This window comes from Ostrinia nubilalis, chromosome 7, assembly GCF_963855985.1.
Source record: "Ostrinia nubilalis chromosome 7, ilOstNubi1.1, whole genome shotgun sequence".
Lineage (NCBI taxonomy): Eukaryota > Metazoa > Arthropoda > Insecta > Lepidoptera > Crambidae > Ostrinia > Ostrinia nubilalis.
In genome coordinates, this window is record NC_087094.1 from 6,122,855 (window position 1) to 6,131,702 (window position 8,848).

Sequence of the window (8,848 nt, forward strand, 5' to 3'; positions counted from 1 at the left end):
ATGTTTATGTAAAGCGATTTCATAGCAGCTATTTTGGTTGTTACTTCGTGCACTATAGGATGAACAGTTGGCTGTTAGATGTGGGAGATATCACCTAGTACACGTTCATAACTTCCCGTTGCGTAGAACAGTAGGGTTATAATAAGTATTTGGTCCACTCGTTGTATGGCATTTGGTAAGGGGTTTCAAAGAGCTTCCAAATTATGAATCCAGAAACAACACCGTTTCTTTAGAGACGCGGAACCTCGCTCGGAATTGCATGTCATTATAATAATATTTTTCAATAGCGTTCAGCCTTATTGCGTTCCTGCGATTAGATCTAGGTATTTCCTCGAGGCTCGAAAGAAATGATAACGATGACAGACATTATTTACCACTATTTAGGTCGATTTAGGTATAAGAATAGGATTTAAGATAACGCGCAAGCACTCTCAAATTTAACAGCTGCTTAAGACGATTTGACAGTTGTTTGAGTAATGCTTAGCGTTGAATGGCGTTTCAGTATGTGAAAATTCATTTGAGTGGCGTTTGAGCGCAACTTAATTTGAGAGGTGCTTAAAAATTGAGAACTGCTCAGATATTGTTTTGAGTATGCGAAATGTAAGTTTAGGAGCTGCTTAACTATTTGAGAAGCCGTCAAATATTTAAATGGCGTTTCAGTATTCGGCCGTAAGGCTGTGGGTCTAGTCAAAATGCACTTTAAAATCGCAAACCCATCGCAAACCAGTCGAAAACAAATAAACAAATCGCAAAAGAGGTCGATAACAAAAAAGGCTTAGCCAAACGGCAAAAAATCGAATCGCAAAGCCCTACCTATCGATAATCGAAAGACTGGATTGAAATTTCCCATACAAAGGCTTAGCCAACATGCATTTAAGACTCAATCAAAATCGAATCGAATCGCAACACCTGCCATTTTCATTGCGATTACTAAAACCCCGGTGATAAGCTTCGATTCGATCGAAAACCAATAGGGTGAGTTGCACCACCTAACTTTGACCGTAACTATGACGTTAACCGGTGTTTTTTGTATGGAGTTTGACAGATTTTAGACGTTTGTCAAAGTTAAACTAAGATGGTGCAACCCACCCTAAGGCTGTTTTGACAAATCCGTATATCGCGATGTCGCACAGTAGTTTGATTTAAAAAAAAGGTGGACATACGATCGAAAGTCATAATTTCACCGAAACAAAAATTGTTTTGGATAGCATTTTGAATGCTGATCAACATTTGTCATTATGCATTTTTCGATAAAACGAGCCTTAAATGATTTAAGGATCTATTCAGGACTACTCTAGAAAGTTAAAAAATCTTTCATAACCATTGAAGTCAAGGGTTCTTGCTTGAAGACCAAGAAGAAGGTATATACCTATGGGGGATATTTGCCAACAACCCACCATATATTTTCCTCGGAATCCTATTCCGATTCTTAATCGTTAAGATTATTGTTAGGCAGTTCGAGTCAGGAAATAAAGGTAGGAAGAACACGGTAGAAGGAAGAATATTATTAGCGGATTGGAAATTATATTTAACAACAGGAATAGCAAGGGATTGATTAGGATACAATAGCAATAAAATTAATTAAATCTTAAGAGCAAGGCGATCGCGGAAGAAGTGTCACGACGACATATTTCAAATCTCTTCAACGGCGATGAGTGAGCGGAGATCGGTGACCGGCGTTGAAGCGAGACGGCAGCATACGTCTTCATGGGTGTGCGAGTGACGCAGACGTATTGTGACGGCCGCAGCACGCATGCGCCAACCATTCGGTCACGTTCCGTCAAGTCGGGGTTGGCCCAATCTCACAAGCGGAAGCGGATCGCTCCGAAATCTAAGGCGGTGGTCCAAGTTAGGATTGTGGCGGATAGCCGCCACAGTACTCCCCTCCGCAGACCGTGACTACGGTCGATAAAAATCGGGCAGCCGGACTCTTCGACCACTGGAAGTCCGCACGACGTCTTCTTCGGCTGGTTGAGCCGTCTTCTGAACTTCTTTAGACTCATACGCTGCCTTGAGCCGGTCAATGGAGACATTGACATTCTTGGCGTTGACGTCCAAGGTGAAGTATTTAGGTTGTCGGCTGACAACCTTGTAGGGTCCAGCGTATGGTGGCTCCAGGGCGCCTCTCACGCGATCTTGACGAACGAAGACGTGGGAAGAGGTGTGGAGATCGCGTGGAACGTAGAAGGCCGAAGTGGAGTGCCAGGTGGTAGGACGAGGAGCAAGCTTCGCCATGCACGCGCGAAGACGAGTCGCGTACTGGGTGACGTCAGCTGTGAGGTAGTCGTCCTTGGGGCACAGGAACTGACCGGGTAGGCGAAGTGCTTCGCCGTACACCAGTTCGGCAGGGGAAGACTGGAGATCTTCCTTCCAGGCACTACGCATGCCTAGAAGAACCAGTGGCAGTGCTTCAGTCCACTGTGAAGCTGGAGCGTGGCACATGATCGCTGCCTTGAGCTGGCGGTGGAGTCGCTCAACAATACCGTTGGCCGCTGGGTGGTAGGCTGTGGTGCGTAGATGGCGCGCACCAACCAAAGAAGTGAGGGCCTGGAACAGGTGGCTCTCAAATTGGCGACCACGGTCTGTGGTTACCCGCTCAGGACAACCGAATCTGGCAATCCAGCCAGACACGAGGGCAGCAGCACAGGTCTCCGCGGTGATGTCCTTCAGCGGATACGCTTCAGGCCACCGAGTGAACCTGTCTATGACAGTGAGGAGGTATCTGTAATCACAGGACAAAGGTAATGGCCCTACGATGTCGAGGTGTATATGAGAGAACCTCGAGGAAGGTGGAAGAAAAGAGGATAGAGGAGAGGTAGTGTGTCGGGAAACTTTGCTTTTCTGGCATTTCAGGCATTGCCTAGACCACTCTCTACAGTCCCTGCGAATCCCTGGCCAAACAAATCTTTGTGTCACCAGTCGCACAGTAGCTGATCTTCCTGGGTGGTGTAAGTCGTGTAGCACATCAAAGACTTGCTTGCGGAACTCGGGCGTAATATACGGACGAAGAGATGGCAGAGACGTGTCGCAGTAGATAGGCGTGTTGCTTGCCTCAGTGGCAACTTTTTGCAGTCTCAAGGCTGTTCCATGCTTAAGAAGCTCTTGCAGCTCTGGATCACTCTCCTGAGAACGTGCAAGAGACTCGTAGTCCACGGCGCAAGCTACTTCTTCGATCCGTGATAAGGCGTCGGCGACGATGTTGTCGCGCCCAGGAATGAACCTTATGTCGGTGGTGAACTGTGAGATGAAGTCAAGGTATCTGAATTGCCTAGGCGAACACTTGTCTCTGTTAAGCGAGAATGCGAATGTGAGTGGCTTGTGATCCGTAAACACAGTGAAGGTTCGGGCTTCAACCATATGTCTAAAGTACTTGATGGCTTCGTATACTGCAAGTAACTCTCGATCGTACGGGCTGTACTTCTTCTGGGAGGCGCTCAGTTTGTGAGAGAAGAAAGCCAAGGGTTGCCAGACTCGATCCTTGAGTTGCTGTAGCACGGCTCCGATAGCTACGTCAGAAGCGTCCGTGACTATGGCAAGTTCAGCAGAAGGGTCTGGATGAATAAGTTGTGTGGCTTGCGACAGAGAAGTCTTACAGTCTTCAAATGACTTCAGCATTTCCGGCGTCAAAGTAATAGGCTGTGAACCTTTGATCCGAGGGCCAGCAAGAATACTGGTGAGCGGTGCTTGGATCTTAGCGGCATTTGGTATGAAGCGTCGGTAGAAGTTGAGCATACCGAGGAAACGCTGAAGCTCCTTGACGGTCTTCGGTGGTGTGAAGTTCTGTATGGCTTCTACTTTAGTCCCCAGAGGCTTAGTTCCAGCTGCAGAGACTTGATAGCCGAGGAACGTAATCTCCGACTGGCCAAGATTGCACTTCGAAGTGTTAACTATAGGTGTACCAGAATCTCATGGCAAATAGGGAAAATAAACTTTGTTGAGAGCAATACTGGGGAAATTGGAATAAACGATCTTGATACTGTTTAATTTTTTACTTTTATGACTTTAATATTAATGAACATGAAGTACGAATATACATTTTAGGTAGGTATGTGTATGAAGAATGTTGTTAATACATCGGGAAAGTGTCTTGAAAAATAAATAAATCGTATTATTAATTTAAGTAACTAATTTTATTATGCATCATACTTTTAACTTGTCACTTCATTCAGAACTAGAAAACGATTCTAAGAACTCCACTTGCAATTTCTTGTTCTTCAATAGATGATCAAAATAAAGAGATAAAATCTTTTTCAATTTTCTTTACATGGTCATAACATTTTGACCATTCCCCTGCACCAATTTGTGAGATATACCTGAAAACCCCGATAAAGCAGCTATTAAGAATAATATAAATAAACATAACCCTCCTTGTGACGTAATTGGGTAATAAACTAAATGTATCAAAATATTTCAGTCCAACTTACTGTCAACTCGACGACGCGCTTTAGAATCAAAGATTGACTTTGAATTATGCTTTATTTTACAATTCACATTGAAAACAATATGACTTGCTTGAGCTTTTTCGATTTTTTCACAAAAATAACAAATAGTCAAGAAGAGATTACAAAATTTTTGCAGCGGCTGACAGATTTCATAATTTTCGTTGACAGGTGACAATTAAACCATAGACAATTGCCATATGAAAAACACACTTTTCCAATATTTTTGTTTGCCATGAGATTCTGGTACACCTATAGTAACCCGTACTCTTTCAGACGTTCAAACAGCTGACGCAGGTGATCCAGGTGGACTTTTGGGCTGCTGGAGAACACCAGGATATCGTCAAGGTACCCGAAACAGAAGTCAAGACCCAGAAGAACTTCATCGACGAACCGCTGAAAGGTCTGCGCAGCGTTCCTTAACCCAAACGTCATGTATGGGAATTCATACAGACCAAACGGCGTGGTGATGGCAGTCTTGGGGATATCAGCTGGATTTACCGGAATCTGGTTGTATGCCTTCACCAGGTCGATTGTGGAGAAGATGGTACATCCTGAGAGCTGGTAGGAGAAGTCATGTATGTGACGGATGGGATACCGATCTGGAATAGTCCTGGCATTAAGCGCACGGTAGTCGCCGCATGGTCTCCATCCATCGTCCTTCTTCCTCACCATGTGCAGAGCAGAAGACCATGGACTCTCTGAACGTCGAGCCGTACCACACGCAAGCATGTCCTCAAACTCCTTCTTCGCTGCTTGGAAGCGAACTGGATCAAGACGTCGAGGCTTGCAAGATACCGGCGGACCAGGGCTGATCCTAATGTGGTGTAGTGTGTTGTGCTTGGGTGGAGAACGAACGCCTGCTGGTCTGGTAATTTCTGGGAACTCGCGCAGAAGTGCGTGAAACTCGGTCTCACCAGTGACGGCTTTGACAGAAGCGATGTCGTCTGAGGTTCCAGAAGTAACAGCTGCTACGGACAGGGTTGTGATTCCATCGACCAAACGTTGATTTCTGCAGTCCACAAGCAAATTGTAGTGGCTCAGGAAGTCCACACCGATGATGGGCTTTGAAACGTCTGCTATGATGAAGTTCCAAGTAAAATCTCGCCTGAGTCCCAAGTTCAGGTGTAACAGTGCAGGTCCATAAGTGTGAATGACAGAGTTGTTCGCTGCGACGAGATCATACTTGGTCTTAGTACAGGGCGTCTTGATAGCAGATCGCGGGAAAACACACAGGTCTGAGCCAGTGTCCACGAGGAACTGCATTTTCGATGTGCGATCCGTAACGAAAAGACGGCCTGTTGCAGAGGGGCAGTCGTGGGCCGCTACTTCCGACCGCCCTTGAAGTTTTCCGACGGGAAGCTGCAAGGCTGCTTACACTTCTTCGCCTTCGTACCGTAGGTGTAGTGGTAGAAGCAGTGTGGATGGTCAGGCGGTGGTTGTCTTGGTTTGGAGCGGCTGCATGAGCGATTGTAGCGGTTGTTATTTTGAGATCTCGCACGCGATCGGTTCTCCGACTCCTCAATCCTGCTAGTCAGCATAGCCACTTGCTTGGTCAACTCTGCAATCCGGTGTTTCATGTCGCTGTAGGGAACTGCAGCAGAGGAAGTGCTGGCGACTTGCGGGACTCTTACGCTGACTTTTAAAATTTCCTCATTGCCCATTGTTACAATTCGAAAAATCGCTCACCGCTTATGACCACACCGCGGCCTTATCCTTTTGTAGATTTTTTACAATCTTCGACTGCTTCGGAAATTCTCCTTCTCCGTCGTCGGGGTCACCAGATATGGGGGATATTTGCCAACAACCCACCATATATTTTCCTCGGAATCCTATTCCGATTCTTAATCGTTAAGATTATTGTTAGGCAGTTCGAGTCAGGAAATAAAGGTAGGAAGAACACGGTAGAAGGAAGAATATTATTAGCGGATTGGAAATTATATTTAACAACAGGAATAGCAAGGGATTGATTAGGATACAATAGCAATAAAATTAATTAAATCTTAAGAGCAAGGCGATCGCGGAAGAAGTGTCACGACGACATATTTCAAATCTCTTCAACGGCGATGAGTGAGCGGAGATCGGTGACCGGCGTTGAAGCGAGACGGCAGCATACGTCTTCATGGGTGTGCGAGTGACGCAGACGTATTGTGACGGCCGCAGCACGCATGCGCCAACCATTCGGTCACGTTCCGTCAAGTCGGGGTTGGCCCAATCTCACAAGCGGAAGCGGATCGCTCCGAAATCTAAGGCGGTGGTCCAAGTTAGGATTGTGGCGGATAGCCGCCACATACCTAAGTAAAGGGTTGATATCTACTTAATCTATCTTACACGATAAGCAGTAGACCAGTAGTGAATATTATAATGACAATAAAAACAACTTAGACTACCTAGTACCTACATACAAACTTAGGTTCTAGTTTGAAAGGTTTTAGCGTGAAATGAGGTAATAGGGGGCTGTAGTAAGTTAGACTAAGTATATTTATCTATTAATAATTACTTTAAGTGCATTAAAATCAACAATGAATAAATAAAATATTTAAAATTTTGCATGTCCATTACTCGCTTGGCCGCGCGTGCCCGCAAAAAGTATTTATGTAGTAATGTTAGGCACCATAGGTACTTACAACTACATAAGGTTTGCCCGCTACAGTTTGCAACAGTAGCCAGAAAAAAAATAAAAAAGATTTTTCTCCATACAAATTTTCTTGTCATATTTTTTTTAAGCATGAAAGGCTCGTTTTATCGAAAAATGCATAATGACAAATGTTGATCAGCATTCAAAATGCTATCCAAAACAATTGTTGTCTCGGTGAAATTATGACTTTCGATCGTATGTCCACCTTTTTTTAAAATCAAACTACTGTGTGTCGTTTTGACAGCTAGTTTGACAGCGAAGCATAGACGTATAGATGACCCACGCTGAACTGTCCCGCCAAACTCAATGACAGGGGGGCGCTACCATCGTTCAACTTTATGGTTTCCAACATGGCAAAAATCGGAACCAGCGATTCGGTATTGACGGTGGCGCCCCGCTGTCAATGTCATCGATAGGACAGTTCAGTATTTTGGAACTATAAACAGAGAGCAAGGAAGAAACTAATTTAAAAAAAAAAGCTAAAAAAAAGTAAAAACAATCGCAAAGTCATAGACATTTTTTAACTTTTATTCGATTTTGAATGAACTTTTATATCGCCGCGTCCGTTGGTGGTTCAATGTGCATTTTGGCTGCCATTTTCCGATCGAATCGAATTACTGGTGACGCGGCGACTGACATTAGCGAAAACTTCCTATTGGTTTGCGATGGCATTTTGACTAGACCCACTGGGTTGCATTGCACCATCTTACTTTGACTAACAAACGTCAGAAATCTGTCAAACTTCATACAAAACACAGCGGTTATAGTTCCAAAATACTGGACTGTCCTATCGATGACATTGACAGTGGGGCGCCACCGTCAATACCGGATCGCTGGTTCCGATTTTTGCCATGTTGGAAACCATATAGTTGAACGATGGTAGCGCCCCCCTGTCATTGAGTTTGGTGGGACAGTTCAGCGTGGGTCATCTATAGTTGAACGATATATATCGTTGTATAGTTACTGTTAAAGTTAGGTGGTCATAGCCCCGATTACGGTAACTTTTAAGGTTTCCAATCCAGACACGCTTCTCGATTCTGCGATACGATTGGTCGTTCAACAGCGTACGTCAGCTGTTTTGACCAATCGTATCGCAGAATCGATGAAGCGCGTCTGGATTGTAGACGTTAAAAGTTACCGTAATCGGGGCTCTGCCTTACACAAACATTTGTCAGCTGCCCCCTAGACAAGTTGCACTTTTTGATCAAATAGAAAATCGAATACGTCAAAACGACTATTCGACTGGTTTGCGATAAAAAATTCCCATTTTTTCTAGCTAGACCCACCGATTGCCCTTGTTCCTTTCCTTTCCCATCGTGTATGTATGTATAGTTCCAAAATACTGGACTGTCCTGTCGATGACATTGACAGTGGGGCGCCACCGTCAATACCGGATCGCTGGTTCAGATTTTTGCCATGTTGGAAACCATATAGTTGAACGATGGTAGCGCCCCCCTGTCATTGAGTTTGGCGGGACAGTTCAGCGTGGGTCATCTATACCGAGCACGAGTCAAATAGCTTTGGTGACGGACTTCACATGAAAATGCTGCCAGAATGAATATTGACCAAACATTTCTTTTTTCATACGTTACCATCTTACCATGGTGCATGGATAAGTTAGAGAATGAGCTAAACAGTCGTTTATAATCTCTCTCAAAGGGGCCTCTCCACATAATTTACTCTCCATGCCTTCCATTTATTTAAGCAGTTGACGCTGTTTTTTTTTATCTATGACGGCAGAATTGTCAAATTCCAAATGTCAAAGTTGTCA